The sequence below is a fragment of the Macrobrachium nipponense genome, chromosome 3 (assembly GCF_015104395.2).
Source record: "Macrobrachium nipponense isolate FS-2020 chromosome 3, ASM1510439v2, whole genome shotgun sequence".
Lineage (NCBI taxonomy): Eukaryota > Metazoa > Arthropoda > Malacostraca > Decapoda > Palaemonidae > Macrobrachium > Macrobrachium nipponense.
In genome coordinates, this window is record NC_087202.1 from 54,670,250 (window position 1) to 54,683,679 (window position 13,430).

The following is a 13,430-nucleotide window of genomic DNA, read 5'->3' on the forward strand; positions in this document are numbered from 1 at the left end:
GTTTGTACGTTTATGTGTTGTGGGAAGTGAAGTGGGAAGGAGGCATTTTTGTAAAATAAATTGGGATAAGCTTTGTCTCTGACGCTGTTTGCAAAATTTTTGGTAAGTTCATTCAGTGCTGTTCGTTCTTTTCCTGTTTGCTATTCCTGAAGAAATGTGAAACCTTGTTCAGTACCTAATTAGCTTTCCTTCTGGTATACCATTCATTAATATAAATCTGTATGTGTGATGGCATCTTTATACTAGAAAACAAATTTTCTCTCGATATTATGGCTTCGGCAAAATTGGTGCTCTTTGTCATTATAGGCTTTCAACATTAAATACAATCTTTCGATTTGTCAATTTACCTCCTTCCAGGAAGTTGTAAGGAGGAAAACAATTCCTGAAGCCTTTTGGCAATTCAAGGTTTGGTAATTTGCTAAGTTGGTCACTTCGATTGTAGGGGTCAAATGAGTTCTTATCTGTCGATTGAAGGATGGCTAAGTTTCTCCTTTTTTCGCAGTATTACACTTCCTGATGGCTATCCTTCTGTGTCACGTGTATGATTTCTGTGTAAGATACCTATGAACTTTAATGGAACTTTAAGGAGGGATAATTATTGTCGGCGTAAGTCTTCATAATTGAAAGATGAATCTTATCATCATTATAAATGTTTTGTCAGTTTTCCCTTGAAATTCAAGCTTCCAAAGAATATGTTCACCAGGAAAAAGTAAGACTAGGTAAAGGGAAATTCAGAAAGATGATATCTCACTTATTAAAAAAAATGAATCTATAAATTAACAAATGGATAAAAATGTATTAAAATGCAAGGAGAATGATATAAGGTTAGTAATGCATTGCACCTTTGCTTGAACTTGTGAAGTGCCAATTGCACGACATCCTCAGGGAGGCTGTTCCAAGGTCCAACGGTGTTAGTAATAAAGGACCTCTGGAACTGAATAGTTCGACAGCGAAGCACATTTACTACATATTGGTACTACTGTTCAGCGAATCTGGTTGCTCTCGGCAGATCAAAGGGATCAGGGATCAATTATGAATGTGAAAGATCTATGTTGAAATAGAACTCATGAAAAAGTGACAAACAAGAGACCATCTGTCGATGGCCCAAGCCATGACTACCTCTATTACGAACCACTCTTATCTAAAGGAGATAAATCTCTGCCAGAAGCAGACATCCACACTGGAGAACAGTATTTCAGTAAAGGAAGTACAAATGACCTAAAAGAGGTTGCATTGATTTTATCACTGTTATAAATATATGAGGCCTTATGAGCAATACCTAATTTTCGTGCGGCATTTGCTGAAACTTTCATTAAATGTTTCTTAAAAGTTAAATGTTAGTCAAAGGTTACACCTAGAATAGGTAAAGCTTCAGACTCGTTCAGAAAAATTCCATTCACCTGAAGGGGACGATTGGGTGAGAAATTTGTACGAGATCTGTTAATCAATAGTGTTGTTGTTTTACTGGAGTTCAGCCTCATACCCCACCGACTAACCATTCACTGATCTGGCCCACGTCCTGGTTGAGGCTGAGAGCAGCTTCATTTCTCAAAAGTGGGGACTCTACTATACCCACAAGTGTGTCATCATTGGCATAGTGAACAATCTTGTTTTCCAGGCCAACAGCCATGTCACTTGTATACACTAAAATTAACAGTGGACCAAGGACACTGCCCTGTGGAACTCGAGACGCAATAGTTCTTGGTTCACGGAAGATCCCGTCCACAGCAACTCACTGCTGCCTTCCAGTAAGGAAATCTTGAAGTAATCCTAAAACATAACCACCCATTCTAAGAGTCTGATGTTTATAAGTAAGTTCCTTGTGATTTACTAAATCGTAAGCAGTAATAAAATCTATCTGGATTACTCTGCACTCAAAACCCTTATCAAGGTTCCCTTGCAAATGATATGTCAAGTTTATAAGAGCATGGCAGGTAGCTAGCTGCTTCTTATATGCATATTGACTATCAGCTAACAATCCTTTAGATTCAACATATTTATATAGTGGCTTAACAATAGGTTTTACAGCAACTTTGGAGAACACAGGGGGAAAAGACCTTTTGGAACAGGCACAGTATCACTAAGCTTGTGCTCGTCCGCAAAGATACTAAATCGATCCATCTGTAGCATCTACTAAACTTGGGAAACAACACGCTAGAAAGGGAAGAAATCATCAGGGTCTCCACCACCCCAGATATCAAGATTATCCAGAATTTCTTAACATCCGTGGAGTGAAATGCAAATTTTGTAAGAAGAGGTTCAGGATGACAAATATCATGGAGAGGGACAGCCTCAGCTGATTGCTTCGCTTCAAAAGCTTAATGAAGCAGTTCAGCCTTTTCCATAGGGCCAGAAACCAATCGACCATCATCTGTTATAGTAGTGGTGGAATGGAAGGCGAGCATAACCCAAACATAGATGATGCCAATTTGGTCCACCACAGATAAGGCTGGTTAATTCATTTAAGTTTCCTCATCAAGGAATTATTGTAATTTCTCTTGGCTGTATGGTAAGTGCTATTTGCAGCACGGGGAGTCTCAACAATAATGGTGTAATTTTCATTTGAACGATATTGTCTCTGTGCATTGAGTCTGGTAGGCTCGTCTACATGCATGATCAAACCATGGCTGGTCATTTGTCCTTTCCAGGGGCATATCTAATTAGAATAGGCATCAGCGTTTCATTTAGCTCCTTCTTCGGATCAAGATCTAATATAACATCTGAAATATCAAGTGCCTGACAAGCTGCAGTAATACCATCCCAGTTGGCTTTGGCTTTCAACCAGACCATTTTTCCAATAGTGGAATTAGGACTATACTGATTGCCTGATATGTCCATCGCAATGGTGCAATGATCAGGAGTTTCTATATATTCACAGACCCTGGACTTCACAACAGCTGGAATATTTGTGAATATGAGGTCTGATCTATTACCAGAAATGTGCGTAGGTTCATAAATTACATGGACAAAATAAGAGGATACACAGAACTCAAGAGCAGACCGGCCATGTTGATCTGTGGAATTTTAATTTAGCCGTTCATTGTGGTTTCCATTACAATCGCCACCAATAATGACTGAAGCTTTTGAATCCTGTGACTGAGCCATACTAATCCCCTCCAAAAGACAGTCATATATAGAATAGTCGATATTTGTGTTACGGTAAACAGCAAATACCTACTGAACTTACTGACACTCCCCCCTTGTCGAATCGTTTTACTAAAATCATTAAAATCTCTCTAAAAGCGTTTAAAAATAGCCAGGAGAGAAGTAGAGAGAAGCAGCGAGCTTTCTGATTGTCATAAGCGTATAATGATCACCTTAGAAAGAATTTTATTTGAAACAGCACTTTTCGATTTGGTTTCATCGTTGTGGCACACTGGCTCTTGCTGCCGCTAATAAATTACGTGGGACATATGATTTTGCTCAATTTAATTAAATTGTCCCGTACATCGACAACAGATTACTTTTAGAAGCTGGATTTATATCCCCATCTCTCATTCTCATTATATCCCCCTCTCACTTCCTCATTTTCTCTTGTTTGCTCTTCATTTTATGTTAGTTCCCAGGTCATTGTTATTTACGATGTTTGTTACAGGATTGCGCATACAATGTTTCTTCCTTTTAAGCCTATATTCTTTGTTCTTATAGCTTTTTTATTTCATTTTTCCTTTCTTTTCTTGTAATGTTTGCCTAAACGACGAAACCCTCTTTGAGTGAAAAAGGGCTGAACGGATGAATTATGAAGACGGGCGTTTTAGTCTTAAATATTTTCCCTCAAGTACTAAAAGAATGAATCCTTATAACCGGGTAAACGTGCGTAATTTCCCCCTCTAAAAGCTACCAACGTAACTTTGTTAATATATAGCAACAACCCCTAACTATTAATTTGAAGCTTGCATAACTTAGCAAGGGTTAAGCTTCTAGTCTGTGAATAAAACATTGCGTAAGTAATTTACAGTGCAAAAGTAATATTTCATTCTTCTGAAGAGAAATGGATTGTGAAAGTCAAATAATTGCTGGTCGTATGATCTCGTTCTCTTATTGTTTAATATAAAGTTACTTTTTGTACCGTGAAAAGTTGTATGTATACGGTTTTACCTTGTATGGGTTTAGTGTCTGTACATTTATGCTGTGTAATGTTTGCTTACGGTATATGTTCTTCTTTGACAGTTGGCGGCAGGCATAATGTTGGGTAGTTGCATTGTTTTAGTCAAAGGCCTAGAAATGTATTTTTTAAATTTTGTTTATGGAAATTCTTTATTTTAGTGATGGTTCCCTCATAAGGTAATGAACTTATTTCAGAGGGGAATAAAATTTTACTGGGTTTCTAACAGAGGCTGTTCATGCAATTGCTGTGAGATATTGATTGGAATGAATGAGTGTTTTCAAGAATATTATCATACATGAAATAGTGATGATTGAATATTGTCTGTTAGTATAATGGAGAATGTGTAAAGCACATTTTAAATACCAGTTGCATACTATGAAAAACTTTTCGAAGGTATTCGCTGATGAATGGGGAAGATGACAGCACTGCCCTTGGGACACTGGAAATTAACTATTCCATAAAAAATTCATGGCATCTCTTAGGCGTTACCTCTTCTCACAACCGTTCGAGATGCATACCTATATTTCAAATGAACCATTTAGCAAAAGGTGAGGGTGCCAACTCGTTGATTTAACTTCCTTCTCCGTCAAGCCCTGAGAGCAAACTGTCCATCACATTGCAGATTAGCAAGTTTTAAAAAGTGTAAGCAGTTAACAGTAAGCGGCACATGTGACTACTGTTATTTACTTGTATCCTTACTTGTGAGTCCTGACATTAAGTGCCTTTATGTTCGCTATTTAATGTGTTAGTTCCGTTCCTTCTGTCCCCATCTATCCCACTTCTCAGCCTTTTACGTTCTGACTATCACTTCTTAGTGCAACTCTAGGATTTTGTCCCAGTTCCACCTTTAGAATCTTGTACTTCATCTACATTTTCAGGATCTTGTAGCGCAACCACTCACAGATCCCTCTTTTCCTGTTTTAAACGCTGATGGGCCGAAAGTGCTCCAGTGCGTGGCTTGACAGCCCAAATTTCGTAAAAATAAATAAAATAAATATAGATTTACCCCACGTTTACTACCACTGTAGTAGCCTAAAGCTGCCATTTCAGCGCCTCAGTTTGATTCTCGGCCATTCTATTGAGGAGTGAGAGATGTCTATTTCTGATGATAGAAGTTCACTCTTGACGTGGCTCGGAAGTCACGTAAACCCGTTGGTCCTGTTGCTGAATAACTGCTGGTTCCATGCAACGTAAAAACACCATACAAAAAAAAAAAAAAAAAAAAAAAAACACCTAAGCTTCCATGTAAGGCCTTTCTAAGGTCAAGAAAGACAGTTCCACATTATTCTTCATATCGTTTGTGCTGCTTTACAATAAGCTGAGTAAGTCTGTTTAGTTTTTCCAAACTTGAGCGCTCTTTCATTATCACTGAGCTGCTAGTATACCAGGTATTCACGCCAGGTTAGCGACCCTCGTCTAGTGATTTTACAAAAGGAGGAATTGCTAAGGTTCGTTTTAGTCTTCTGCAAGATATCTGTATTATTATGTGTGTAGATTTTGTCACGCCTTCCTGGAACTTTGCAACTTAACAAGAAGATGACGTATATTCTTTATACTTCTTTAACGCATTTGTATCCATATTCTTTATTAGACAGTCTAGGTTTTCCGATGGGCCATTGTCCTACTATTTGGAATGTTACGGATAACCAAAATATATTTGTTATTTTATAAATTTCATGCGTGTTATCTGCGTGATTAGAATATATCTTACAGAAATATCCGTGTATTCTGATAATTGATAAATTTTGCCGTCCCCTATGCAGTAATTCACGTGCAATGATTTATGGGTTAATTTATATACCCTATGCAGTTATGTACGTCATAATTCAGCATAAAGATTTTCGTGGGGTAACTAGTCCCTGATATTGTAGGCTAGCATATTCTTAATTGTTTTAAATAAGTTTCTAATGCATTCCGTAAGAGTTGAATGACGAAACCACAATCCTTTTGTTTCACAGATCACTTGCATCTTTTATGCCAAGCTATATGTCATGATATTTTCAATTGTTCTATTGAAGCATCAGCAGTGTGTTGTATGTCTCTGAGTATTTGAGTAGTCAATCTTCCATGTGATTGGATTTAGATAATTGTCGGTTACTTATTGAGACTTTCTAATCGAAGGAAGAGCTGTTATCTATGCAAAAGGTTTTGGACCAATGCAATATATTGTGGTGTTTTCAAGAAAGCATGCTTAGGATTGATGTACATTTAGTAATCGTTAAGTTGCGAAGCGTTTTTTATTTTTATGATAAATGTAAAGTTTTATGAATTTCATTATGACGTTCACGATTTATCACAGGTTAATTAGACCTTGCAACACGTTTGTAAAGTAAATGAAAATTCATTGGACACAATAAAGTGCACATAAAACTGTAACATTTGTGTTACACGGTGACCCTGACGGATATCCAGTTAATGAATATGACAGTGGTGGCCTTCTCATCATGCAAAGTGCCGTTTTTTCTTTTGAGAAACTAAGATAGACCTTGAATGCATGTTACTTTAAATGATTTGGATCTGGAGAGCAGAGCGATTTATCTTTGGCATCTAAAAATAAAATCTTGGGTTTAATTTGATTTTTCGAACTTTAATTTCTCTTCTCTTTTCTGTTTGATGTTGGATATATCACCTTCTGGATTTCTATGTTAGCCAAATTTTGTACATCCCAAACGAAGAGAATATATTTTACGATGTAAAAAGTAAGTTGTCGAGTTTCAGTCCATTATATTTTTATGTATCCAAGAAAATACAGCGGAATTAAATGGAGGTTGAGTTTTGTATCTACAAATAATTGGGAATGAGATTTAAGAAAAGAATTTTAATATTTCTTATACAGTTTGAATTGAAAGATAGGCCCTTGATTCCGTGTCTAGGTATAGGCACACTGTGTGACAGAAAGAAAAATAGGTTGAAGGAAAGTGGCACATGATTTATGTTTGGAATATGGTGAGCGTTTTATTTCCGTTCAAGGATTTTTTTCTGCTCTTGGGAATGGTGTTGAATGCTAATGATACTTAATTTCATAAAAGTCTGATTATGCCAGCTTACAGTTTGTATGTTTGCGACAGTGGAATTGAGGCCTGATATTTTAACATGTATTTTTAGAACAAACATACGTGCTTGTGAAATTTAGTCTTCAAGTGTTAACCAAACATGCTGCTGAGTTGTGTTTAGTGTCAGTAAGTCTAAAGGCAAGGGTCCTGCAAGATGGATTTATTATATTGTGGTATTTAAGAAATACGAGCTCTGTAAACGGTCTCACTCACTCACTCTTCTTCACATTTGATTAAGTTTTAATTTTTTTCGTTTTACTCTTCTTCAACCTGATTTATACATTGTGTATTTACCATGACTATGTCGACCAATAGAAGGGATTCTCTTTGAGCATTTCCGTTCTGTTCTCTTTATGACTGTTCGCATTTTGAAACCCAAGCAATCTTGCCCATAACTCGCCGTAAAGATATTCTAGCTTCCGCTATTGCACGTCTACTTTTCTTTCATCTTCATATGAAAAAGGTTGCGTAGTCTTTGGTGTAAACGGTATTCATAATAGCCTATACTTGTTAAAAGGCACCCTCATCCGTTTAGTTTGAAGGACTAAATAACATTTTTATCAAACTGGAATATAATTTGCTTACACAAGTTTATTGCACTTGCATTACATCACTTCAAGTGCATAATCATCATCAGTGCGAATGTGATCAAACTCACTTAAAGAAATTATAGGCCAAACCTTGTCGCCGATGGCCTCAATTATTTGCCCACTTGATTTGAATTTCATATAAATTCCTCGGTTCTTCTAATTTCTTTACAACAGCGGCAAGACTCATCAAAATACCTAATTTGAACCTACTTAGCACTTTGGTCTTGATTCTTTTGAATTTAAATATGAGATCATGGTAATGATTGAAAGTATAACACAAACTGCGCCAACACTTTTTAGTTGCATTCCTCACTTCTGTCCTTGCAAAAGGAAATAACCAAACAAAACACTCATCATAACCGAATGATTTTACGAAAAAGTGCAATAGATAAAAACAAAGTCACTCATAGTTTCTCTGTATTATGTCAAATTGCTTTTGGAAATGTTGCACTGAACGAATATCATTTGAAAGGTTTCAAAATCAGTATTTTTTTTAAGTCACAAGTTTAGCCCATCTCCGTTCTAATTACCATGGCCTCTTTTGGTTTAGGCCTAATGGCTTCTCTGAAAGGTTATGAGTTCAGTTGGTGCTAGTTTGTCCTATAGTTCAAGCTCTTGTGATATTCAGTCTAAAGGTTAAGAACTATATCATTAATGGTTGTAGACATTGTCGTTTAGAATTCAGTACAGACTAATTTTGAAATTAGGTTTGGTGAACTACAACCAATTTAATTATAGGTTTTAATTTACGAATATGACTTCATTGGTAAAAAATGACATCATGTTCGATAGGTTTGACTGCAGACCTGTTAGGAATTGAATCCTCGTAGTTGTAATTTTAGATTTTAAAGAATTGAATCCATGGCGGTTTTAATTTGAAAAAGTAGCAATCTTTTCCATAGCGGTAGTGACATTAAAAGATTTGTGAAATTTAAGGAATTCCAGCCTGAAAGTTTCTGCATTTGTAGAAATAAAATAGGAATATAGGTGACAATAGCGCTTCAAAGATAAAACGTTAAGAGTGATGGTTTGGTCATTTTCAAATGTTGGACTATCTTTTTCAATGAAATAACGAACCCTCTGTGGTTCTTCCTTTTCAGAGTTAAAGCTTTCGCACTTTTATTGGCTGAAAGTTCAGGGTGCGGAGTTTTTGTCTTTTAAAGATTAAAAGACTCAAAGCTGAGGTGGTGAAGATCCGTGCTTTGTGAAATGCTAAAGAAACAATATTTAAGAGCCTGTGGTTTTAAATAATATAATATATATAATATATATTATATATATTATTATATATATATAATTTATATCCCATATATATCCACATATACTATTCTTATATATATATATATATATAATATATATATATACCACACACAAAATTATATATATATATATATATATATATATATAAATATATATTTTAATATAATGTATTAAAAGCCACAGGTTCTTGATACGTTCTCTTTATCTGAAGTTCGTCTCCCCTCCTTCCCATTCTCCAATCCACCTTCCCCAATCCCTCATTAGCGGGATGAAGAAGTTTCAATTAGTACTCTTGACTTATTCCCTGGTTGATTTCCAAACTTCGCAACCTCCAGAACTATTCAAGACCTACGTGATTTCTGGAAGATATGTCATTTTCTATCTAGGCTTCTACGAACGTTCACTGTGTTAATGATGCTGAATCAGAATTAAGATGCTTTTAGCTAATCTCTCTCTCTCTCACATACACACACTCTCACGCACACACCACACACACACACACACACACACACACACATATATATATATATATATATATATATATATATATATATATATATATATATTATATGTATATTTATAATAGCTTAGTTTACGCCAATGGACTCGATTAGTGTTCTCAATTTTTTATATAGCTAGATGTAAGCTGCTTTATGTAATACCATCGATTATATTTCTTGTTCAACAGGATGTAGTGTTGTTCCCTTTGATTTATCTACTTTATTAACTCTGTAGTTTCTTTCTATTCACCTTGACTGTTGCAGCGCCAGATATTACGTAGAGATTTGAAAATCAGCCGACCGCGATGAGAAAAAAAGTCAGGAAATACTATTCGCTAATTGTGTCTTATTGAGATCTTATACTTGGTCATCTCTGCGCCCGAAGAGAGAGAGAGAGAGAGAGAGAGAGAGAGAGAGAGAGAGAGAGAGAGAGAGAGATGTAAGGTCCGGTCGGTGTGCCTGTTGCTCTTGGATTCGTTGACAGTTACTGCATTTGTTGACCTTTGTGTCTGTTCTCCCGAGTGAGTGACATCCTCTGAATAAAATTGCTTGCATGAAAAGCTTCAGCACGCCTTATCAAATATTCCCGTTTCAAAAAATGGAAGTGGTGAAATGCGTTTTTTTTTTTTCAGTCTTTCCCTCGCTGTTTGCTACATACTGTTGTGCTTAACATTCGGCTAGGGAAAATATACAATTATTGCATTATTCTTCAGATGAGATGAATTGCATTTAATTTTGAATGTTACCTAAATGAAGATACAAAGTTGAATTATTCAAATGATTATCAGAACCCAAGAGTAAGAACAGAATTAGATTTTGACTTTTGAAGAAAATAGGACTCATCAAATTTTCCTTAAGCTAATGCTGTTTCCATGTCACTGATAAAACTTGTGCTGAATGAATATTCCGTTGATTTCAGTGTTACTTTGATCTTCTTGTCTTGATTCTCTTAGTGTTTTGATCCTCATACATCGTAAAGTTAAATGTGTAATCTAATAAAAGCCAGTCCGTTGAATTCTCTCCTCTCTGGATTTGTGATAGTGAAGTTTTCGGTATTTTTTTCTAGGTGTGATTTCCATCTTCGCTATCTTTGTATGGAGGGGGCCCGGGGGAGGGGGCGGAGAAAGAAAGAAAGAAAAAAGTAAACGAGGAGTTTTCATAGCTACGCTTCATATTGATTGAATCATCTTCCTGTGTCAGGAGATAATTACCAAAACGTATCGCTAAAGTTTTTCCAAACCCGTCTCAACTCCCACTTTAGCACTGCAGTTTATTTTAAAGTAAAGTGCGTGAGACTTGTCATTCGTAGAAGTTATATGTATTAAATGGCTTCCTGTCGGATGTTAGCAGTTATTTATTTTTGAGTCTGTGCAGTTTTCTTCTTATTTTCTTGCACTCTGACATTATACATGACAGGTTTTGATGCCCAAGATACAGATAAGAAAAGAGATGACAAAGCGACACGTATCCAAAATTCCTGCTTCGCGTCACAGGAATCGGAATATTGATCATCAGCGAACACTAGACACGTGTCAGATTGACAGGAGATAAGGGCAAAGTTTGGAATCTGAAACAAGCAGAAAGAGAGAGAGAGAGAGAGAGAGAGAGAGAGAGAGAGAGAGAGAGAGAGAGAGAGAGAGGACTACTTAGGTTCTCATTCAGCCTCTAACTTCTCGAGAACAATTTTTCCATCTAAGGTCGACTGCAGCTTTAATGGCTTGAGCGTTTAAATTTTTTTTTTTCTTATTTGAGACGATCATTCCTTGTCAAATCTTAAAGCTAATCTACTGCAAGGTGGATGCGACAGGTTGGAAAATCAAAGGGCAGCGCACATTATCTCATCAGTATTTTAGAGGAAGGTGAATTCTTTAGCCCCATTAGAGGAGATTACGACATACGATTCGTGAATGTCAGTATTAATATCACGTAAGCGACAGTTTGCATGACAAACCTGTGGTCACGAAACTGAATGATGGATTGCATGGTAACTCAAAAATCTGTTTTAAATCGTCCACTTCACCATGAATCTTTCCATCTTCCTGTCCACGAAAAGATAAGTATAGTTCATTTTACTGCGACAGTATTTTCTTATCATCGAAATTAATTAAAATATATTACAGTGTCTATGTAATAATAATAATAATAATAATAATAATAATAATAAAATTTCTTAAAGAGGATGGCACCATCAGTGGAATTTATTTTATATATGGTCTTTTCAATTCTATTTATTACTTTCTTCTCATCAGGGCTGATATTTGCTAATAGCTAGTCGATGTTCATTTTTTATTGGACATTTCCTTAACAAGAATATGAACATCGGCTAGCTATTAACAAATATCAGCCCTGATGATAAGAGAATAATAAGAAGAATTGAAAAGACCATATATAAAATCAATTCCACTGATGCTGCCATCCTCTTTAACAAAACATGTTTGAGAGAGGGTCTCCTACTTTCAAATAATAATAATAATAATAATAATAATAATAATAATAATAATAATAATAATAATAATAATAATAATAATAATAATAATAATAATAATAACAACAACAATAATAATAAAATTTTAAATTTTATTCCATGAACTGTTACTCAGAAAGCTGGAAAATAGCCAGGTGTGAAACACGCAGAGCAAACTCCGGAAACTTAACAGATTCTCTTCGCTTTCGAAATCTGCCTCGAAACTCAATTTTCTTCCGTTTATTCCTGGGAAGGGGAGAATGATTCTCTCTCAAAATTTAAGGAACTTCTGTGTGATGAAAGGCTGAAGCGACTCTTTCCTTTATATATAACACAGATGAACTTTATTTGGAGAGAAAATTGTAGACATTGATGATGTGACGATAATGATGTTTACCTTGATGGTGACATTTTGAAATAATAGAGTGAAAATGAAAGTTTAATTTGACTTTATCAAAATAAAATTGGCAGCTGAAAATACTATCCAATAACCAAATATAAAACTGATATGGAACAAAATGAAATAAATGGTTTTACTCCGAAGTCTTGGGCATATTAGAGCGATACCTTCCTCCGTCAAATGGAGAGGAATTCCTTTGCATGGAACTCGATATTCAAAGAATGAATCTTTTTAGACCAGCTATTTGCTGCTCACTTCAACTTTCAAAAGTCTCTACTTCGCTTTCATTCCTAATGGATATGCATTAACGAAAGAGATTGGTATCGGTAAAGAAATTCTTGTAAGACTGTCTCCAAAGTATGTTTAATATTTTATATTAAAAACCAGGCTCGACTGCTTGCGCTGTGGGGCGGCCTACCGGAATACTTTCAAAAGACCTAGGAAAGGAGATATCATAATTGACTGTGAGATCCGAATGAAGATCATTATAGAAAGCGAAAGCCCTGAGACGGAAGGAAAAACAATCGGCGACTAACTACTTATGTGAGCCAGTGCCGTTAGAGAGGAGGTTTACGAGAAGATTATAGAAGCTGTTGGTTGGATGACTCGGAAAATGGGGACCAAGGCAGAGGATTAGAGTCTATGAGAAGGGAGGTGTGATGTAGAGAAGGAAAGTGGATAAGGGAGAGCCCAAAGGGTCGGAGACCATTACTGTCATGCTAAGTAACGGAGATCGTTTAGCACTCAATGTTCCTTGAACCCTTTGGCGTTTGATGTCGCCCAAGTTGGTGATTTCCTAAGGGAGAGCACTGGAGAGGGACAGAATACACCAACGGGCAATTATTGAAGGGGTTATTATGGCTTCTGCATCTACATTATAGGCATCAGCTTAGAGAGAGAGAGAGAGAGAGAGAGAGAGAGAGAGAGAGAGAGAGAGAGAGAGAGAGAGAGAGAGAGGCTATCGTCAAAAGAACTGTGAGTATGTTATTAGCACATGAATGATTACTCTCCAGAAGTTAAAAAAAAGAAAAAAGAAAAGAAGACCATTCACATAT